This window comes from Lissotriton helveticus, chromosome 4_1 (assembly GCF_964261635.1).
Source record: "Lissotriton helveticus chromosome 4_1, aLisHel1.1, whole genome shotgun sequence".
NCBI classification, from domain to species: Eukaryota; Metazoa; Chordata; class Amphibia; order Caudata; family Salamandridae; genus Lissotriton; species Lissotriton helveticus.
Window position 1 is genome coordinate 1,091,561,960 of NC_136063.1, and position 18,901 is coordinate 1,091,580,860.

Genomic DNA, 18,901 nt, shown 5'->3' on the forward strand with positions numbered 1-18,901 from the left:
GTACATTACCCAATACTATCACCAATGGGGTAGATTGTGGGGGTAAGTCGATAACGGGAAGGTTTCCCACACTTCTAGTTGTCTTTTCTACGTTCAGACTTCCCTCTACCTGTGTTAATGGTACAGTGCTATTTTTCCTCTTTACTCCCAATGCGCATTCTTTTCCCGCAGGTTTAATTTTTTCAGCCTCTGTGTTGTACTCCCTATTAATTCGATCGTGATGCTCTTTAGCTACAGTGGTAAGTATTGGACATACCATGGGTGGTGGACTTTTATTGGGCTCTGCAGGTTTTTTAGAGCGTGGGACAGGGCCGCTAGTTTGCATGCAAGCTGACAAACTTTCTAGTGTATGTGTGTTTTTCAAGGCAGCCTTTTGCAGTTTTCCCAAGTTCTCATTTATTACCTTCAATCTCTCTATTAGTGGAAGCATAAATGACTTAAATATCAGTTCCACTTGTGCGATGAGGCAGTCAGGAATGTGTAATGCTGATTTGGGGCATTTAGAAGACTGTGAACTTGCGTTAGAGATGGTAATTTTGGGAACGCTCTGCAATGTAATGGGGGCACTAGATGAAGAGAGGTTAACTAGGGGAGTTATATTTGCCGCGATGCTAGATGTTTTAATAATTTAACTCAATCATTCAACCATCACTCAGGCCTCCGAATTTCTATTTCCGCCCATCCCTACGACAGATCCCTTACCCTGTTCAGCCCTCCTAGTTCCGCTTATCGCCAAGGTCCTGAACTACAGAGATGCTATTCTCAGGGGAACCAAGTCAGTAGAAAGCTTGTTTTTCAAATATGCCAGGAACTTGATCTTCCCAGACTACACCGGGTAAGTAAAAAACAAAGACAATCATTCAACATCAAACTGAAGTTTCAAGCAATGGACCTTAAATATATGCGTGTTTCTAGCTAGACTCAATCATTAAGTAGTAAGTGCCACCACATTGCCTCTTGCCTTTAATTAATTTCCCTTAGAATTCTTCTGGCGAGCACAGGTGAATGATCTAATCTTCCTTTTCTCCATCAGACAACATTTGGAGGAACACTCCTACGATAGAGAAGTTTTATTTTCTTTGAGTTGTTCACAGTAAGTCGATCATAGGAGACGTCTCTATGATTCATGTACCATACTCGCAACTTTTTCATAAGTTCAGTCATGCGCATAAGAATTTTTAACACTGCACCAGAAACGGTTCTGACTTGCTTTCTCCTTTTCACTTTTTTGTTTCGGGTGCAACTTTTTACCTTTCGTGGATTTTCTTTCATGTTGCTTTTAACTAAGGTGATGGCTTCTTTCCGCACAGGGGTCCGTTTTTCATCTATACATTAGCATCTTAGTCCTGAAGAAGGTCTCTTGCATATTTATGAGGCCGAAAAGTTGATGTAGAGCCCATCTTGCTCTTGAATCATTGGCCTCACTACAACTGGTCTTGTCTCAATACTAAGATTGACATTCTTTTGTACTAAGAAAGTGGACGTTAAGTACATTGCCATATGTAACAAAATGTTCAGATATCAGTTGTGCTGTAGGCAACACAGTCAATGTAATACGTGTTATCATTTATGATTAACTCCTTTAATTTTCTTTTATCTGCCTCTTAATACAATTTTACCACAAGCATGTACACCTGCCTATGAGAATTACTTATCATTTTTGTGAAATTGTATGTTTTTCATATTAATTATTAACAATTGAATTGAGATGTTACTGTTGGACATCACTAAATTTTTTAAAGAGTATTATCACTGTGCATCCAAACGAATCCCTTGTTGCAATTTTCCTTTACTCTAAAAAGCACAAAGCACCACTTACAGCTATCTGGTCACACTGGAGCGGCTCAAAGTCATAAGTTCAGGTCAACCACAAAGGTTTGCGGGTCATATACAGCAACCAGGTTCATCCCAGTGAAGAGTTCACCTTTGAACAGTCCAAGTGCACAAGAGGAGCCTCAGCCAAAGTTTCATGTTCGCAGAAGCCACAAGGAAATCTGCTTTGGCCTGAGGGGCAGGTAACCACTGGATCTTCTGGTTGGTGGGAGATGTGGGGGTGTTGCTGATGGCATGAAGAGCACGTCACTGTCTGACCTTCGCACTGGTGGGAGACTCTGCAGTCGTTGATGACACGAAGAGTCCATTCATTAAGAGCCTACAAACTTCTTGATTTTCACTTGCAGTACACTATGATCACAGTTAAGGGTTCTGGACTGGTGAAGCACCACTTGGGGATCAGGACTCACTACAGGCATCAGGGAGCAGCAGCAGGGCTCAGACAGGTCCAGTTGGTGCTGGTCAACGGCAGGGAAAGGCTCTGGAAACTTGGTGTCCCTGAAGCTCACAGGTCTGCCAACTGACCTTGGGAATCTCTTCTGAGGAACCTGGGTTCAAGGCAAAGAGATCAAGTCTTCCTCCTTCAGGCAGCAGGTCAGTCCTCCTCCTGAATCTTCCCAAGTCCAGGAGTGTTCTGATGAGGGGTTCTGATGGTGGCACTTTTTTAGCGATAAAGGCCAGGCAGGACCAAGTATCAAGCATTTGCTAGTGACAGGACAGACAGCTTAAGATGTGAGGAAGGGGGTTGGCACAGTCCTCAGGTTGAAGTTCTGGAATGGTTCAGTACAACCCCCTCCTCCCCCCAGGCCATATGGCTTACTAAAGAACACCCTTCCCCTTTCTAAAAGTGGGATTTTCAGAATAGTAATTTAGAATCTGACTTTACCATTAAATTACAAATCAAATACATTGAATAGGTATTGCTCTACCTGCTCCCAAACTGAAATTATCACTTATTAAGGGTTATAAGGTAACCCAGTATTAGTCTATGTGATAGCCTTGTTACAGTAAAAAATGATTTTGGTAATTTTTCACTGCGAGGACATGTGAAACTTTAGGAAGAGATCACCTACATTTTAAAAATAATGCACCCTGTCCTATCAATCTTCAGAGCCTATCTTAGGGGTCATATATAAAAAATTGAAAAGTAAGGTTTGGGCCAGGCAAGAAATTTGTTTTGCCAAGTCGGTAGGCACAAAGAAAAAGAAAATGTAGTGCTTACAGGAGATTGGGTGGGTTGTGTGTGTGTGAGGAGCGGGTGAAGTGGAGAGAAGAGTAAGTGCAGGAGAAAGTGAAAAGACGTGCTAAACAGATGAGTGAGATATGTAGATGGAGGACTGCAGAACTATGTAGGGAGAATAAGGGCACACATTTCTAACAGTGAAACTGCAGAGGAAACCAGTGATAGCAGGGTTCAGGAGTGAGGCCTTCCAAATACCTCTACTAACCCCTTCCAGAGAAGCTAGTAATGGTTCATTCACAGTAACATATTTTTAGAATTGAAACATTTTTAATCTTCCTTATTCACTACAAAATGATTGTTTTTACTTGATTGTGCAAACAAGCACTGGCAAGGCAAAATAGGTCAGGCTTGTTTTAGGTATACGTTTGTTATTGTGAAATATGGCAGGAGTCCCCCAAATACTGTTCAGGTAGCATAGCGCGAAGCACAGGATATTAGTTTGTGTGTTTAAAACTACACCCTTAATAAGATAGGTCATGCCTCTGAGAAAGGGTTTCTAGTTGTGCTCCTTTGGCCACGTCCTTTTAGAGACACCTCTGCGCCTTTTATATCCGACTTAATTACCTACCTCTCAGACTGAAATTTTTTTAGTAACTTAGTTACAATTGCCCTGCAGTTAGTCAGTTATATTAGACTGAGAGGTAGTACCTTCTTAGAGGGACAGCAGTGAGCACAGGGAGAGCGAGTAGAGAGGGGAAGGGGTAGAGAGCTTCTCTCTTGCTCTGCAGAGTTTGTGTGAACATCTGCAGGGTTGTCACCCTCTGCTGTGTGTGTACCTCCAGGAGAGCGTCACTATGTTTGGCAATAGGATGTGCCTCCTGAAGTGTGTCACTGTTTACGGGTGTGTATTTGCGCATGTGTGTACTGTGGTATGTGTGCAGTGATGTGTGTCTGCAAGGTGTGTACTAGAATTGCACAAGACTTCCCTTTCAGACTTACATAAGTAGTCTGATATGTTTGTGTTATATTTGCCATCTATTTATAACTTATCCAGTCTATTTTAGCTAAATGAAAACCTTCCATATCAGTAGATAGAAAGTACATGCAGTTCACTCTTTTTTTTTTTGTAGGGGAGGAGTGTGCGTTTATGGTGTTTGCACTCTGAAACTGCCACTAGGCTGTGTTTCCTATATAGAGGTATAATACTTTTTTATTTACCAGATTAAAAGCAGCTGCTTTCTAAAAAAATAATCTACCTCACGTCCTTTTATCAGCATGCATGCAGTTCTTTTAAAAGCAGCAGGTAAAGCGAAATGTTGTCAAAAGAGTGCAAAGCAATGAATTAACAATTGCACTGTATAAGAACCCTAACAACCCAACAAAGCAAGGAGAAGAGTACAAACATTTTTAAAAGAAGGTAAAAGAAGTTCTCGATTAGTTAGCATGTGAGAGATGCCTCACTGTGTGAAATTGGGTTATAAGTAGAGGGGGGGAAGTACAGTACATAATCACAATGCTTGTCAGGGTGAACCACTAAAGTCACTAAATAAATTTGAGCTCACCCACCTGTTGGCTATTGGACAGTGCAGACAGGCTTAACTTAGGGGCAATGTGTAAACAGTACAATAACAGTAATAAAGTTGAAATGCAAAACAATCAAAATCCCAAAACAATGAGAAAAAATAGAGTAAAATGTAATGAACAAAATGACACAAAAATGACAGACATCCAATAATTGGAACCATAGTTAACAATAGTGCCAAGGAGGAGAAAGCACTAATGATAGTCAAAGATACAGTAGCACAGGACCTAAGAGGAATTTTTATGCGGACCATGATACAGAGGGTGTTGCATACACCCATGAGGTACCAATGAACAAAAGATTATTACTTCTAACTTAGTTCTTCAAGTCCCAAACCACCACAGGGTGCACTGCAAAACTCACCAGGACCTCAGTGGAGGTCCCTAGTGACTTACAGGAGGCAAGGCGGAGCCAATAACAGGGTGCAGTCCAGATCCAGCTGCCACTTGCAAGCCAGGCATTTGGAGAAAATACCTCTTCTAGCTTGTTGTGTCCCTGTAGTTTTAAAAGGTCAGCTTTATGACCCTTTGAGTGCACTTCTTTATCCTGGGTAAAATAAGGAGCAGGCCCAGTCCTCCAAGGATCTACCCAAATTGCAGAGAGTGGTTCAGTCCCCTTCTGATCTTCCTCAAGTCCAGGAGTGTTCGGAAGAGAATGCATGGAGAAGTCACATTTCCATCTGGCACAATCTAGTGGGACAGAAAGACCCCTGGAACACCTTAACCAAACAGGTAAAAGCTCCCAGGGCTAACTCTACCCACTTGGAATATTTTCAAGATGGGTGAAGTCTTCAGCAATGTTAAATCTGGGCTTTAAGAGTTGTGCTTTTGCACGGGAGATTGCACTATGGTAACCCTTGTGTCCTCCCACATCACAAAAAACTGTTTTAGGCAGTGCCTGTAAACACTAGACTTCATAGACAAACGTCTGGCACAACAAAGTTAATTTATCAGCACCAGACATGGGATAAACAAGGATTGTTTTGGTATCCGGTCTTCGTCCGTTGGACGTGCACCCCAATGTTAAATGAAAGCCCATCAGATCTGTCAAACAGGCTGACACACTAAGGTCAAGAAGAGGCCTACTGAGATTGGGGTGTGACTGGTTTGGGGGGGAAAAAAAGGGTCGTATTAAAGTGTCTGCTTACATTTACTTGTAATAGGGGAGGTCTATCTGAAGTGTGCCCCAAGAGGATTACGAAAAACTCCAGTAAACCAGTTAAGCAGGATGTGATATTTAAACAGGATGTGACATTCAAGCAGGCTTAACACAAACGTCAACAAGGATCCTCCCAGCTCCCCTGCATATTCTGTCAGGTTCCAATGGGTCATCTCTGCCCACTGAAGTCAGCCTATTTTTTGGTTCAGGGAGCAAGTTCACAGCTCATTCATGCCTATTCACATGCCAATTACTGTCTGGCAGAAGTTAAAGAAAAAAATGCAGATTTAGCCTCCAGGAAATCAGGCAGGACAAAGATAACTTTCAAGAAGTTACATTTCTGCAATATCTAAAATAAATCTGATATCACTATTGAATTTGTTTTAATAACTAATAGCTGTTTAATTACAATTATTCTTCTAGCTAGTCCCATACCGTAGATACAGTATTAGTATTTAATATTGCCTCCCAGTGTTTCAAGTTAAATTTACAGTTATATCCTGTACAGCCAGCCTACAGGTGGCAAGTCTGCAGTCCTGTTTACATTGACAGTGTAGTGGATGGCAAAATGGGTGCTGCAGTACACTTTTGATATTTAATTTACAGGCCCTTGGATTAACTTGGTGTCATCTACTAGGAACTTCTAGGTAAGGTAAAAATGGCAATCAGGTGTATATCAATTTCATTATGTTGAAAGGAAGAGCACAAGCATATCCTACTTGTTAAAAGGGGAACGTGCACAGAGTTCTATTGCCACCAAAAACTGGGTTGTGCAAAGGGAAAAATAATTCTAGGGTGAACCTACAGGCAAGTCAGATTTCCAATACTCCTGTATATATGTGATGATTTGATGCATCATCTGCAGTTCACTGGTTCTACTCCTTGAGATAGTTAAGTGGGTTTGAAAAGACTGCACAAATTCACGCTGACCTTGCAGTTCTCAAGTATTAATTCAAGTTAGAAAATTAGTGACGTTTTCATTTACTGCAGACACATGTATGTATCCCTGAAGGTTAGGATTAGAGTTCTAAAAGGAAAGCACAGTAGTTTGTTCACTCATAGCAGAGTATCCACATTTTATGGTCACAGGTTTAATTAATAGTCATGAACGAGTGTAATATTGCACCTATTTCAGCCTATGACCAGTATTTTGCAGGTTCCACTTATAATGGAACAGCTCCACAGTACAGCATCAACAGAAAAACAAATATTTTCTCTAAAATGCACTAGCGTACATGAAGATTCGCCTTAAACTCCCTCCAACCTGGACATTTTTTGCAGTAGAAATGTCTTGGCTTTATCATAATTACTATAAGAGTTAATTTTGTTCGGAAGAATGTGGCAGATCATCCAATTGCATTAAGGAGTGAGTGGAACAAGTAGATTCATAGAAAAAAGTACATTTCTGTGGTGCTTTATCCCTTGCTCAAATTATTTATTTTTTTATTCCACACTCTTGAGGGTGCATACTACCATCAATGTTTCACTTAGTTTTGCAGCTAATCCCAGATATTTTAGAAGGAAAGAAGAGTGATTTTAATCTACTTCCTGTACATCAATGGCAAATAAAATCTGTCTTACCAAGCAATGTTTTAGCATTGGACAGTAGGTGTGTTTAGGAAGCGGTCTTTGTATATACTATACCAACGTGAGGCCCGTGAAACCCCAAAGGTAGGCAGAGATATGATAGCACCTCACTCTCTATTTGTGGTAGTGTAGTCGCGCAGTAAGGCAGTATCAGGGGACAGTGTTAGGCATTTGTTGTACATACTCGGTCAGCAAATGATTTCACACACTCACTGAACTTCAGACCAATTGTTTTTGTATGAAAATATTCTTTTAGTTATTTTATTTTCTAGAACCAAGCAAGCTGGGTACAGGCAGGAAATACATACTTTACTGTAGGTAATGTAGTTTGTAAAACGTTTAAATTGTAAATGTATATGCACTTTGTTTTGACTTACAGGATGGTTGCAGAGAAATGCAATACTTCGTAAATACAGTACATAGACTTGAATGGGCTTTTTTAGTAAAATACCACGTAAGTTACTTTTTAGCTTACTTTTCTTACTCCGACTACTATACCTGGATACTACTCTGGAACATTTCCTGTAAACAGGTAAGTAAAATCGTTTTGGTTACATAGAACAATTTTAAAGAATTTCTTTAGGTTTTCAAACTCCACACTTCAAAACTTTTCCAAGAAAAACAGTCAATGCTATTCAATGGAGAAAAATAGTGTTATCGGTTTTGAGGTAAGTATTTGGTAGAGGGAGTTGAGGTTCTGGAAGTAGGCTCGGGGATCCCCCAGGGTTAAGGATGCACTCTAGGTGCACCCTCAGCGGCACTAGTGCAGATTGCTGAGGCCCTGTGTTATCCAAAGGGGGTAGGGGGCCTCCGGTTGGTGGCTGCTGGCGAGCAGGCCACTTAGTTGTGGGAGCAAAGCTCCTAGACTTTAGCTCAGGGCAAATGGGGAAACAAAGTATCACCAAAGGTGCACCCTCATCGGCACTAGGGCGGATGGGTGCAGGGTGCTGTTTCGACGACGGACGCCCTGTTGGCAATGGGGAGCCTCCGGTTTGCAAAGGCACTGCAGGCTTGGGGACAAAGGTCTTCTGGGTGTGACCATCACTTCGAGAGGTAAGTTGAAAAGTTGGGGGTTGGTTAGGCACCGTCTTTCTGGCCACCGAAGGCCGTCGGTGCAGGGGTGCCTTTTAAGGACGGACTTCTTACCAGCTCCTGGCCGCAGTTGGGAGGACCTTCGGGATTTAGGCTGCAGGTGTGGGCTGGAGGCTTGAGGTAGGTCAGGGGTTGCCAGATCTTGGGTTAGGATCGCCGGGGGGACCTCTTTGTGGTGTTTGCCCACTCGAGCTCAGGCCGTTGACGGCGGGTGCTGCGGGGGGGAGGATCAGCGGTGTCCGGCCAGAACCAGAGGTTGCAGATGAACAAATCCAGTGTTCATGGAAGACACAGTCTTTGAGGTTGAAGGCAGGCAGGTCCTCCAGGGTTTTCGAGGTTGCTGACTGCAGAACACGCTGGGATTTAGCAGGAGCAGGTCCGAGGTAGAGACAGGCCGGTAGGGCTGGTGCAAAGTCAGTGGGCGTCTTCCTCTTGTTAGCTTCTGCACGGCTGTTCGGTCCTTCTCATGTAGTTTCTTCTTGTCTGAGGAAGCAAGGTTCAGGGGTGCCCTAAATACTAGATTTAGGGGTGTTACAGGTAGGTAAAAGGTAGGGACCAATGGGTCCTTTCCCTGGGGTGGGTACCCCCCAATTATGCCACACTCCAGTGGGAGGGGGGCATGAGACTGTCCCTGGTTGGCAGAGTCCACCCATCTGCAAGATGCCGGGGAATGAGAGTTGTGCTTCACCTCGCCTCACCCACCTGAGGGGTGAAGTTGGTGGGCACACCGCTCTTCCTTGTCTTTCCCGACGGTTCTCTCGCCCAAAGTGGGGGTCAGAACCAGTGGGGACCAGTTGCTGAAAGCAGCAAGTGGGTGTGGAAGCTCACAAAGGCGGCAAGCCTTTGAAGCTTCCCCTTTGTGAACCCTGACCATCCTGGGGGAGGAGGCTAGGCACCTCGTCCCAGGATGTGCATTGTTTCAGGCCCCAGAAAGCAGCAGGCTCCCGACCCAGGGGTCCAGAAACATGTCTGTTGGTGGCAGCTGAAAGCAGCCACTCAGCCTGGACACTAGTGGTAGATTTGTTTTCAGGCGGCATCTCTAAGATGCCCTCTGTATGCATTTTCCATTATATCCCACACTGGCATCAGTGTGGGTTTAATGTGCTGATAAGCTTGATAACAAACTTCTCAGTTTTCAGTGTAGCTATTATGGTGCTGTGGAGTTCGTAATGACAAACTCCGAGCACCATATACTCGTACTGGCAGCACTGTACTTACAATGTCTAAGAATGGACTTAGACACTGTGGGGGTACAGGGCTCATGCACCTGTACCCTCATCAATGGTATAGTACACACAGCTAGAGGGGTGACTGATCAATGCAGATTGTAGGCATGGCACACAGAGATGTGTGCCATGTCGGCTCTTCACTTTGTTCTGCACCAAAACACTCACCCGGCAAAGGCAGTGTGTGAGTGTGATGGTACAGGGCCTCTAGGGGTGGAACAACAAGTGCTGCAGCCCTTAGAGGCCTTCTCTGGTCACAGTGCCCTGGGTACCTGTGGTACCATTTACTAGCCAAAGATGCCAATTGGGTTTGGCTAATGCAGTTTTAGGGAAAAAACATAGGCCCTGGGTACCTGATTAGCAGGAGCCCAGGGCACACTCAGTCAAAGCAAATAAGCGATTCAACAAAAAGTGGGGGCAACCATGCAGAAAGAGGGCACTTTCTCGCACAAGCCCCCCCCCCACCTCCCCAAACCAAAGGATGAGACTAACCTTTCCCTAGAGAGTCTTCATGTTCTAAGTGGAAGAACCTGGAAAGTCCATCTGCATTGCCATGGGCAGTCCCAGGTCTGCGTTCCACTACAAAGTCCATTCCCTGTAGGGAGATGGACCACCTCAACAGTTTAGGATTTTCCCCTTTCATCTGCATTAGCCATCTGAGAGGTCTGTGATCAGTTTGAACTAGGAAGTGAGTACCAAACAAGTATTTGTCTCAGCTTCTTCAGGGACCAAACCACAGCAAAGGCCTCCCTCTCAATTACACTCCAACGCAGCTCCCGGGGGAGAAGCCTTCTGCTTAAAAAAGCAACAGGTTGGTCTTGGCCTTCATCATTGGTCTGGGATAGGACCGCTCCTATTCCTAGCTCAGTGGCATCAGTCTGCACAATGAACTGCTTGTCATAGCCTGGAGCTTTGAGAATTGGTGCTGAGCACATAGCCTCTTTCAGGGTGTCAAAGCCTTTTGACAACTAACTATCCAGTTGACCTTTTTGGGCATCTTCTTGGAGGGAAGTTCTGTGAGAGGAGCCTCAATGGACCTGTATCCTTTCACACACCTCCTGTAGTTCCCAGTCAAGCCAAGGAATGCCCTGACTGGGGTCTGGGTTGTCGGAGCTGCCCAGTCCTGGATGGCCTGGATTTTGGGCTGTAAGGGTTGTACCTGGCCTCCACCAACAAGGTGGCCCAAGCATACCACAGTTCCCTGCCCTATCTGGCATTTGGATGCCTTGATGGTTAGGCCTACAGTTTGCAGGGCATTTAAAACCTTCCAAAGGTGGATCAGGTGATCCTGCCAGGTGGAGCTAAAGGCAGCAATATCATCTAGATAAACTGCCCTAAAGGACTCCAATCCAGCAAGGACGTGGTTCACCAACCTCTGGAAGGTAGCAGGGGCACTCTCTAAACCAAGGGGCATAACAGTAAACTGGCGAATGCGGTCTTTCTTTTGCTCCTGGGGCCATGCCAATTTGCCAGTACCCTGCAGTTAGGTCAAAGGTACTTAGAAATGTGGCTGCACCTAGTTTGTCTATCAATTCATCTGCTCTTGAGACAGGGTGAGCATCTGTCTTGGTGACCGAGTTGAGCCCTCTATAGTTCACACAGAACCTAATTTCGCTTTTTCCACCCTGTGGATGAGGTATGGGGACTAGAACTACTGGGCTGACCCAGTGGGCTCTCAGAGGGTTCAATAACCTAACTCCAGCATCTTACTGACTTCAGCTCTGATGCTTTCCTTGACCAGACTGTCGTTAGATTTTGTTTTTGACAGGTGAACTGTCACCAGTGTCCACATCATGGGTGCACCAGTTTGGCTCACCACTGGTCAAGGAAAAGAGCTTTGCATACTGCTGCAAGACTTGCTTGCAATCAGCCCGCTGTTGGGCAGAGAGGGTGTCTGAAAAGACAACTCCATCCACTGACATCTTTTGGGCTATATGAGAGGAGGTCGGGGAGAGGTTCACTCTCGGTCTCCTGATCCTCATCAGTCACCATCAGCATGGTGATGTCAGCCCAGTCATGGAAGAGCTTAAGGCGGTTCACATGGATAACCTTTTGGGTGTCCTGCTTGTGCCCAGGTCAACCATGTAGGTGACCTCACTCTTTTTTAGGATAGGGTAAGGGTTGCTCCATCTGTCCTGGAGGGCCCTTGTTGGCACTGGCTCCAAAACCAACACCTTTTGCCCATGTTGAAATTCAACCAGTGCAGCTTTTTGGTCACACCAGTGCTTCTGAGGCTCCTGACTTGCCTCAAGATCTTTGGACGCCTTTTCCATGTACTCAGCCCTTCTAGACCTTAGGCCAAGTACATAGTCCACAATATCTTAATTGAGTCCTTGGAGAGGCTTCTCCCAACCCTCTATTACAGGACAGTGTGGTCCACGCACACAATGGCTGAACAGAAGTTCAAAGGAGGGAAACCCTACTCCCTTCTGTGGCATCTGCCTGTAAGCGAAAAGCAGGCATGGTAAGAGGACATCCCATCTCCTTTTGATTTTTTTAGGGGGCCCAATAATCATGCCTTTCAATGTCTTGTTAAATCTCTGAACATGGCCATTGGTTTGTGGGTGACAGGGTGTAGTAAACTTGCACTGCACTCCAACTCTTTCAACATGTGTTTTAGGTAAGCAGATAGTAAGTTGGAACCTCTGCCTGAAACCACCTCCTTAGGAAAGCCTACCCTGGTGAAGACACCAATGAGGGCCTTAGCTACTGCAGGAGCTGTAGTAGTCCTAACGGGAATTGCCTCAGGATACCTAGTGGAATGATCCACTACCACTAGAAAGAATGTGTTTCCTGATGCTATGGGAGGTTCAAGTGGGACTACTATGTCCACACCTACCCTTTCAAAGGGAACTACAACTACTGGTAGTGGGATTAAGGGAGCCTTTAGGTAGTTACCGGTCTTGCCACTGGCTTGACAGGTGACACAAGAGCTGACAAACTCATTCACCTTCTGAGACATCTGGAGCCAGTAAAAGTGGATAACTAGCCTGTACCAAGTCTCGGTTTAGCCCAGATGCCCAGCTAAGGGGATATCATGAGCTTAAGTTAGGAGAAACTCCCTGCACTGCTGAGTCACTACCACTCTCCTAGTGGCTCCAGGTTTGGGAGTCTCCGGTCTCAGTGTACAGTAGTCCCTCTTCCCATTAAACTCTGTGGGTACCACTGACATCTCCCTTTTCCTGTGCAACAGCTTGCTGCCTCAGGCTTTCAAGAGTTGGACAGTCCTGCTGTCCAAGGAACAGCTCTTCCCTTGAGAGTCCCTCAAGGCCTAAGATTTCAGCCTGCTAAGGATCAAGCTCTATGGGCTCAGTTCCCTCTGGGGTGTCCAAGTTCTCTCCCTGAGGAGAGGGATCTTGATCCTTCTGCTGTACAGGAGCTGGTAACCCAGTCTGTTTACCTTTTCTCTTGGAAGGTTGGACCTTACTTTCAGGCTCCAAACACTTCTTTCCAGGTCATTGCCAAGTAGACATGCAGCTGGTAGTTTTGGAGAAACCACTACCTATTTCAGGCCAGTAAACTCGCCCCGTCTAATGCCACCATAACCATTGCATGGTTAGTGGTAACACTGTCAGCATTGGTGACTGGGTAAGTTCTCCCAATCAGGTATTGCCCAGGGAAAACCAGTGTATCTCTCAACATAGTGACACTGGCACCTGTATCCCTCAGAGCTTCTATCCTAGTGCCATTAATCCAAGGGTATTGTAAATACTTCTTTAAGTTGGGTGTCCACCCAGCCACAGTGGCAAACTCAACTTCCCCTACTGAAACTAAACTGCTTCAGTGTGCAACCCGATTTGCTCTTGGCACACTGTTGATCCTATCTGGAGACTTGCTACACAAGGAGTAGCTGTAGTAGGACTAGAGGCCTTTTTGTTTGGGCAAGCAGCATCTCCAGTTAAGAGTCCCAACTTCTTACAGTTCTTACACCAGGCCTTTAAAGGATCAAAGTTCTTTCCCCTGTACCTATTATTAGACTGGTAAGAGTTTTTGGACCCACCCCCTTGTGCAGGTTTTTGGGGCCCTTTAGAAGACTCAGGCTTTTTATCTTGGGGATTCTCACCACCTTTCCCCTGGGGAGGTTTTGTAACCCCTTTCTTTTGGTTACCTCTAGTGGTTGTTTTTATCACCCTTGTCTTGACCCAGTGGTCTGCCTTCTTTCCCAATTCTTGGAGAGAAATTAGACCTACCAAATGCTGATGTAACTTTTCATTAGTGCAATTACTTAAAATATGTTCTTTCAAAAACAGATTGTAAAGTCCTTTGAAATCATGCACATTGTGTTCAGTTAACCAACCATCGAGTGTTTTAACTGAGTAGTCCACAAAGTCAATCCAGGATTGGTTTTGTGAGCCCCCCCCTTAATCTAATTCTATATTCCTCAGTTTTGAGTCCAAATCCCTCAATCAGAGTTCTCTTCATGGGGTCATAAAACCCAACATCTGCACCAGAAAGGGTCAGGAGTCTGTCGCTGCAGTTACCAGAGAACAGTTCCCAAAGGAGTGCCCCCAGTGTGACTTCTTCACTTTCATCATTTCCCAAGTCCTCTCAAAGGCTGCGAACTATTTTGGTATATCATCACTCTTCATATATAAGGACAATCCCTTTTGGGATTTTAGGATCATAAGAATGCTCTTTATCCTTGAATAAATTGCTGCCACAATTGTTGGGTGCTAGGGCCTTCTCTGCTCTCCCTCTCTCTAGAGACAGCAATCTGATCTCTAAATCCAGTCTTTTGGCCAACCTTGCTAAAAGGCGGTCCTCCTCATTGAGGCTGCCCTCAATGGTACCTGATCCACCTGTGTGGCATCTAGGTACTGAGAGGTTGATTATTGGAGTCAGGGCCTTTTCTCCCTAAGAAGTAGGGGGAGGTTGATCTACCAGGTACTCCTCCTCCTTTTCTTCCTCATCTGACTGGTCTTCACCGGTTTCAGATGGGTGGTCCTTAGCATACCCAGCCAACAGCTCCTGGAGGTTTTGTTTGGTGGAATGGGACCCCATGGTTATGTTTTTAACTTTGCATAGGGACCTAACCTCCTTGAAAGACAAGTGAAGGTAAGGGGTTGGGTCAAGCTCCTCACCCATGTCCTCTATGACATTGTGGTTATTTTAACTAACAGCTGGGTTCTTGTATTGAGACATTTTTGAAAAAAAGTCTAACCCCTCTAACCCTAGCTACAGTGACTTTTTTTTCTAAAATTCTAAGAAACTTAACCAAGGCCCTATCGAGACTTTGAAATTTTGCAAAAATGCAAATTTGAAAAATCAGAATTCTAAAGACAATTTAAGTGTTCTGGTTTGTGATCAGGTTGTAACTAAGTAGTCCAACAAATGCAAAGTTGTATATCCAGCTGGCTCTGTATATACTATACCAAAGGGAGGTATGGTGAGCACTGTGAGAAGTTGGCCTGATATGTGATGTCCACTATTCTAGTGGGCACCCTGTATCAGTCCAAACAACCCTATGGCGATGGTTATATAGTCAACCTTATAGACCAGCTATCCTAGTGGTAGCATGGACAAAGCAGTCTTAGGCTAAACTCAAGAGGGCATGTGAAGCCAGCTGTTTAACCATATGTAACCCCTTTAATACCAAGTGAAAGGACACCACACAGGTTATATATAATATATATATGTATTTATTTCTAACACAACCCCTCTGAACTCTTTATGAGGTCAGAGGCACAAGCACATAAGATACTTAATTATCATACAATAAGTTGCACAAAATACAGTAGAGCCCTAGGGGCACTTCAAACCATATATTAAAATAGTGGTATAAGAACCACGTCACAAACAAAGGACAGGCCTAGGGCATCGCTGGGGCTACACTGTACTACCAAAGGATAGGAAGTAGGAGGCCCACGGGAGGCGTGTGCAGTGTCGTTACACACACGCAGGTTACCATAGAGTTAGAATGGGAACGAAAGAATTGGAAACGAGTTCTTTTAGGTCACTTCCGGATGGACTAGGAGAAAGCTACTTGAAACTAGGACACTAGGATAGTTAATACCCACAGGAGCACCGGAGTATTCGCGTTACCTCACCCACAGGAAGCGGGTGCATAGGTGTCAATGTGTGTCGGGTTTCGTCGCTGAATCCTATGGAGCCTTGGAGAAAGATGCTGCAGGCGACCAGGAGAGAAGTGTCCAGTTGGATGCAAGGGCAGATCGAGGATGAAGAGTAGCTGAAAGCAGAGGGGACAGAGTCTGGGTCACTAGCCAGTGACCAGGAAGGAACCAGGAAGGAACCAGGCGATGTCGTGAAGCAATCAGGTGATGTCTTGAAGCTGGTCTCTGCAGCCACGTGGACCAGGGGGTGTCGACGACGACCAGGAGCTGGGCACGGACTGTCCCACGAAGGATCCCGCTGTCGACTTCCGGATTGGAGTCAACAAGCCTTGGCTAAGGCAACCCACGCAGGAATCGAAGATGGCTTCTTAATCAGACCAGCAAGGTCTGATGGGCTTCTCCTTTTCAGGGAAGCAAGGGCCAGACTGGAGCAACCAGGCCAGCGGTGGAAATTCAAAGGTTCGTCGTCACAGAGGCCACTAGCCAACGGGCAAGTGACCGGACAGACGCGTCTAGCAGGAAAATGCAAAAGGGCCCCACGCAGCACTCGTGGAGTGTGGAGGGATGATCTTTGGTGCAGATGATGCTCGGGCTGGGGCTTCTCAATCCCCAATGCATAACTTCGAGGGTGCCTCAGAAGTTGCACGGAAAGCAATTCGCTGGCTTTCCAAGATGGCCGGTCCCACGTCTCGCGTCGCCTCCACGAGTCTCAGCTTTGCTGTGGATCGGGCTGAAGGAAGTCTGGAAGTCCGGGTCTTGTCAGGCTCTGTGTTCGGGCTCCGGCGGGAGCGACGACAAAGCAAACCGTTGATCGATTTATGGTGTCTGCTTGAGCAGGGTGGTCACTCCTTGACCACAAGGGAGATTCTTCAGTATTCTATCTTCAAGTAGAACGTCGAAGGTCCAGAGTTTCGTTTCAAGTTTCAGTCAGGATCAAATCTAAAGTCTTGGGACTCAGCTCCTACCTATATACCAAATCTAGGGGCTGGATTACCTGCTAGGTCCCTCCTATGGGTGGGACCAGGGAAGGGGGTGGTTACACCCCTTTCCCTTTGTCCAGTTTCGTGCCAGAGCTGGGGCTGGAGTGCCCCAGCACCGGTTTGAACTGGAGTATGCATGGGACACCTTGTGTGTCCCAGGCAGTGTCTCATTTCATTCAGCCCTCCCTGCCCCAATACACTATAGCCTGTCTGGGGTGGTGCTAGCACCACCCAAGACAGGAAACCTATTGTCCAAGCCTCCCTCGCTGGAAGGACTCCCAGCAGCAGGAGGTCAGACTTGTGTCTGTGGCAGCAGCATCCATTTTGTGATGCTGAGGCTCTGGTTAACTTTAACCGGGATTAGTAGGAACAACATGTCTTCTCCCTCTAGCAGGGTGGAATGCTACCCCCGTCGCCAGAACTGGCGAGGGGGGTAGTATTCCAAAGCGTATGACACCTTACACGACATGTTTTGATAAAGCCAAAGCAGAGTTAGCATTTAACCGCGAGGATGATAATGCACAAGAGTATATGGTATGGCTATATCCTAGAACAAAGAAAAACCAAAGGAAATGATGGATGGAGCGTTGACAATACAAACACTCACCCCCAGTCAACTGATCTGGGTTTAATCCATCACAGTTCTTTAGCCCACTCTGCCACCGCAGTTCAGACATGGCTATATGCAAATCAGTCTGACCCTGTGACTCATGGGAACAGTCCAGCCCGAACTGCCAAGCCATGTCTTCCCTGTCCTTTTCCTTTCTTTGAATGGCATTTAGTTTGTTGTTGTGCAGGTGTTTTTTCAGTGTATTTATGTTTACACTGGTGAGGGCTATTTCCCATTCGGTGGGGTTGTATCAGTTATTATAGGTTTAAACCTAAAACCGGACAGCCTAATCATGTTGCAGCTTTGCAAATGTCAACTACGGGAATGTTTCCCAAAAAGGCCATAGTGGCCCCTAGCTTGCGAGTGGAACGTGCCCTAGGGGCTGATGATGGACGGAATGTTGCACAATGGCAACACATTCACCCCCAGTCACAGATCTGGGTTTAATCCATTGTTTCTTGCTCAACAAGCCACCCCAGTTCAGACATGGCCATATGCAAATCAGTCTTGACCCTGTGCCTCATGGGAACAGTCCAGTCCGAACTGCCAAGCCATGTCTTCTCTGGACGGGAATCAAGCATCCTAGGACCGGTTTCAGGCTATCAGCCGTCTTCAGCCAGGATAGCTTGACTCCAGTGGCATAGTGAGCACGGGACCCACGGATGGGTATACCATTCCCTCATAGGGTGAACAGCAAAACACACAAGATGATGGACGGAAAGTTGCACAATGGCAAAACATTCACCCCCAGTCACAGATCTGGGTTAAATCCATCGTTATTTTGCTCACCAAGCCACCCCAGTTCAGACATGGCCATATGCAAATCAGCCTTGACCCTGTGCCTCATGGGAACAGTCCAGCCCGAACTGCCAAGCCATGTCTTCCCTGGACGGGAATAAAGCATCCTAGGACCGGTTTCAGGCTATCAGCCGTCTTCAGCTAGGATAGTTTGACTCCAGTGGTGTAGTGAGCACGGGACCCACGTCTGGGCATACCCTTCCCACATAGGGCGAACAGCAAAACACACAAGATGATGGACGGAATGTTGCACAATGGCAAAACATTCACCCCCAGTCACAGATCTGGGTCTAATCCATCGTTATTTTGCTCACCAAGCCACCCCAGTTCAGACATGGCCATATGCAAATCAGTCTTGACCCTGTGCCTCATGGGAACAGTCCAGCCCAAACTGCCAAGCCATGTCTTCCCTGGATGGGAATCAAGCATCCTAACAATGGATTAAACCCAGATCTGGGACTGGGGGTGAATGTTTTGCCAATGTGCAACATTCCGTCCATCATCTTGTGTGTTTTGCTGTTCGCCCTATGTGGGAAGGGTATGCCCAGACGTGTGTCCCATGCTCACTCCGCCACTGGAGTCAAACTATCCTGACTGAAGACGGCTGATAGCCAGAAACCGGTCCTAGGATGCTTGATTCCGGTCCAGGGAAGAAATGGCTTGGCAGTTCGGGCTGGACTGTTCCCATGAGGCACAGGGTCAAGACTGATTTGCATATGGCCATGTCTGAACTGGGGTGGCGTGGTGAGCAAAATATCGATGGATTAAACCCAGATCTGTG

General features: G+C 45.9%; 1 protein-coding gene across 3 annotated transcripts in view; it reads right to left on the bottom strand.

Moving 5' to 3' along the window:
* TEX10 (testis expressed 10) overlaps positions 1–18,901 on the bottom strand; it is a 576,299-nt gene that overhangs the window by 234,983 nt on the left and 322,415 nt on the right. The window lies entirely within an intron of this gene.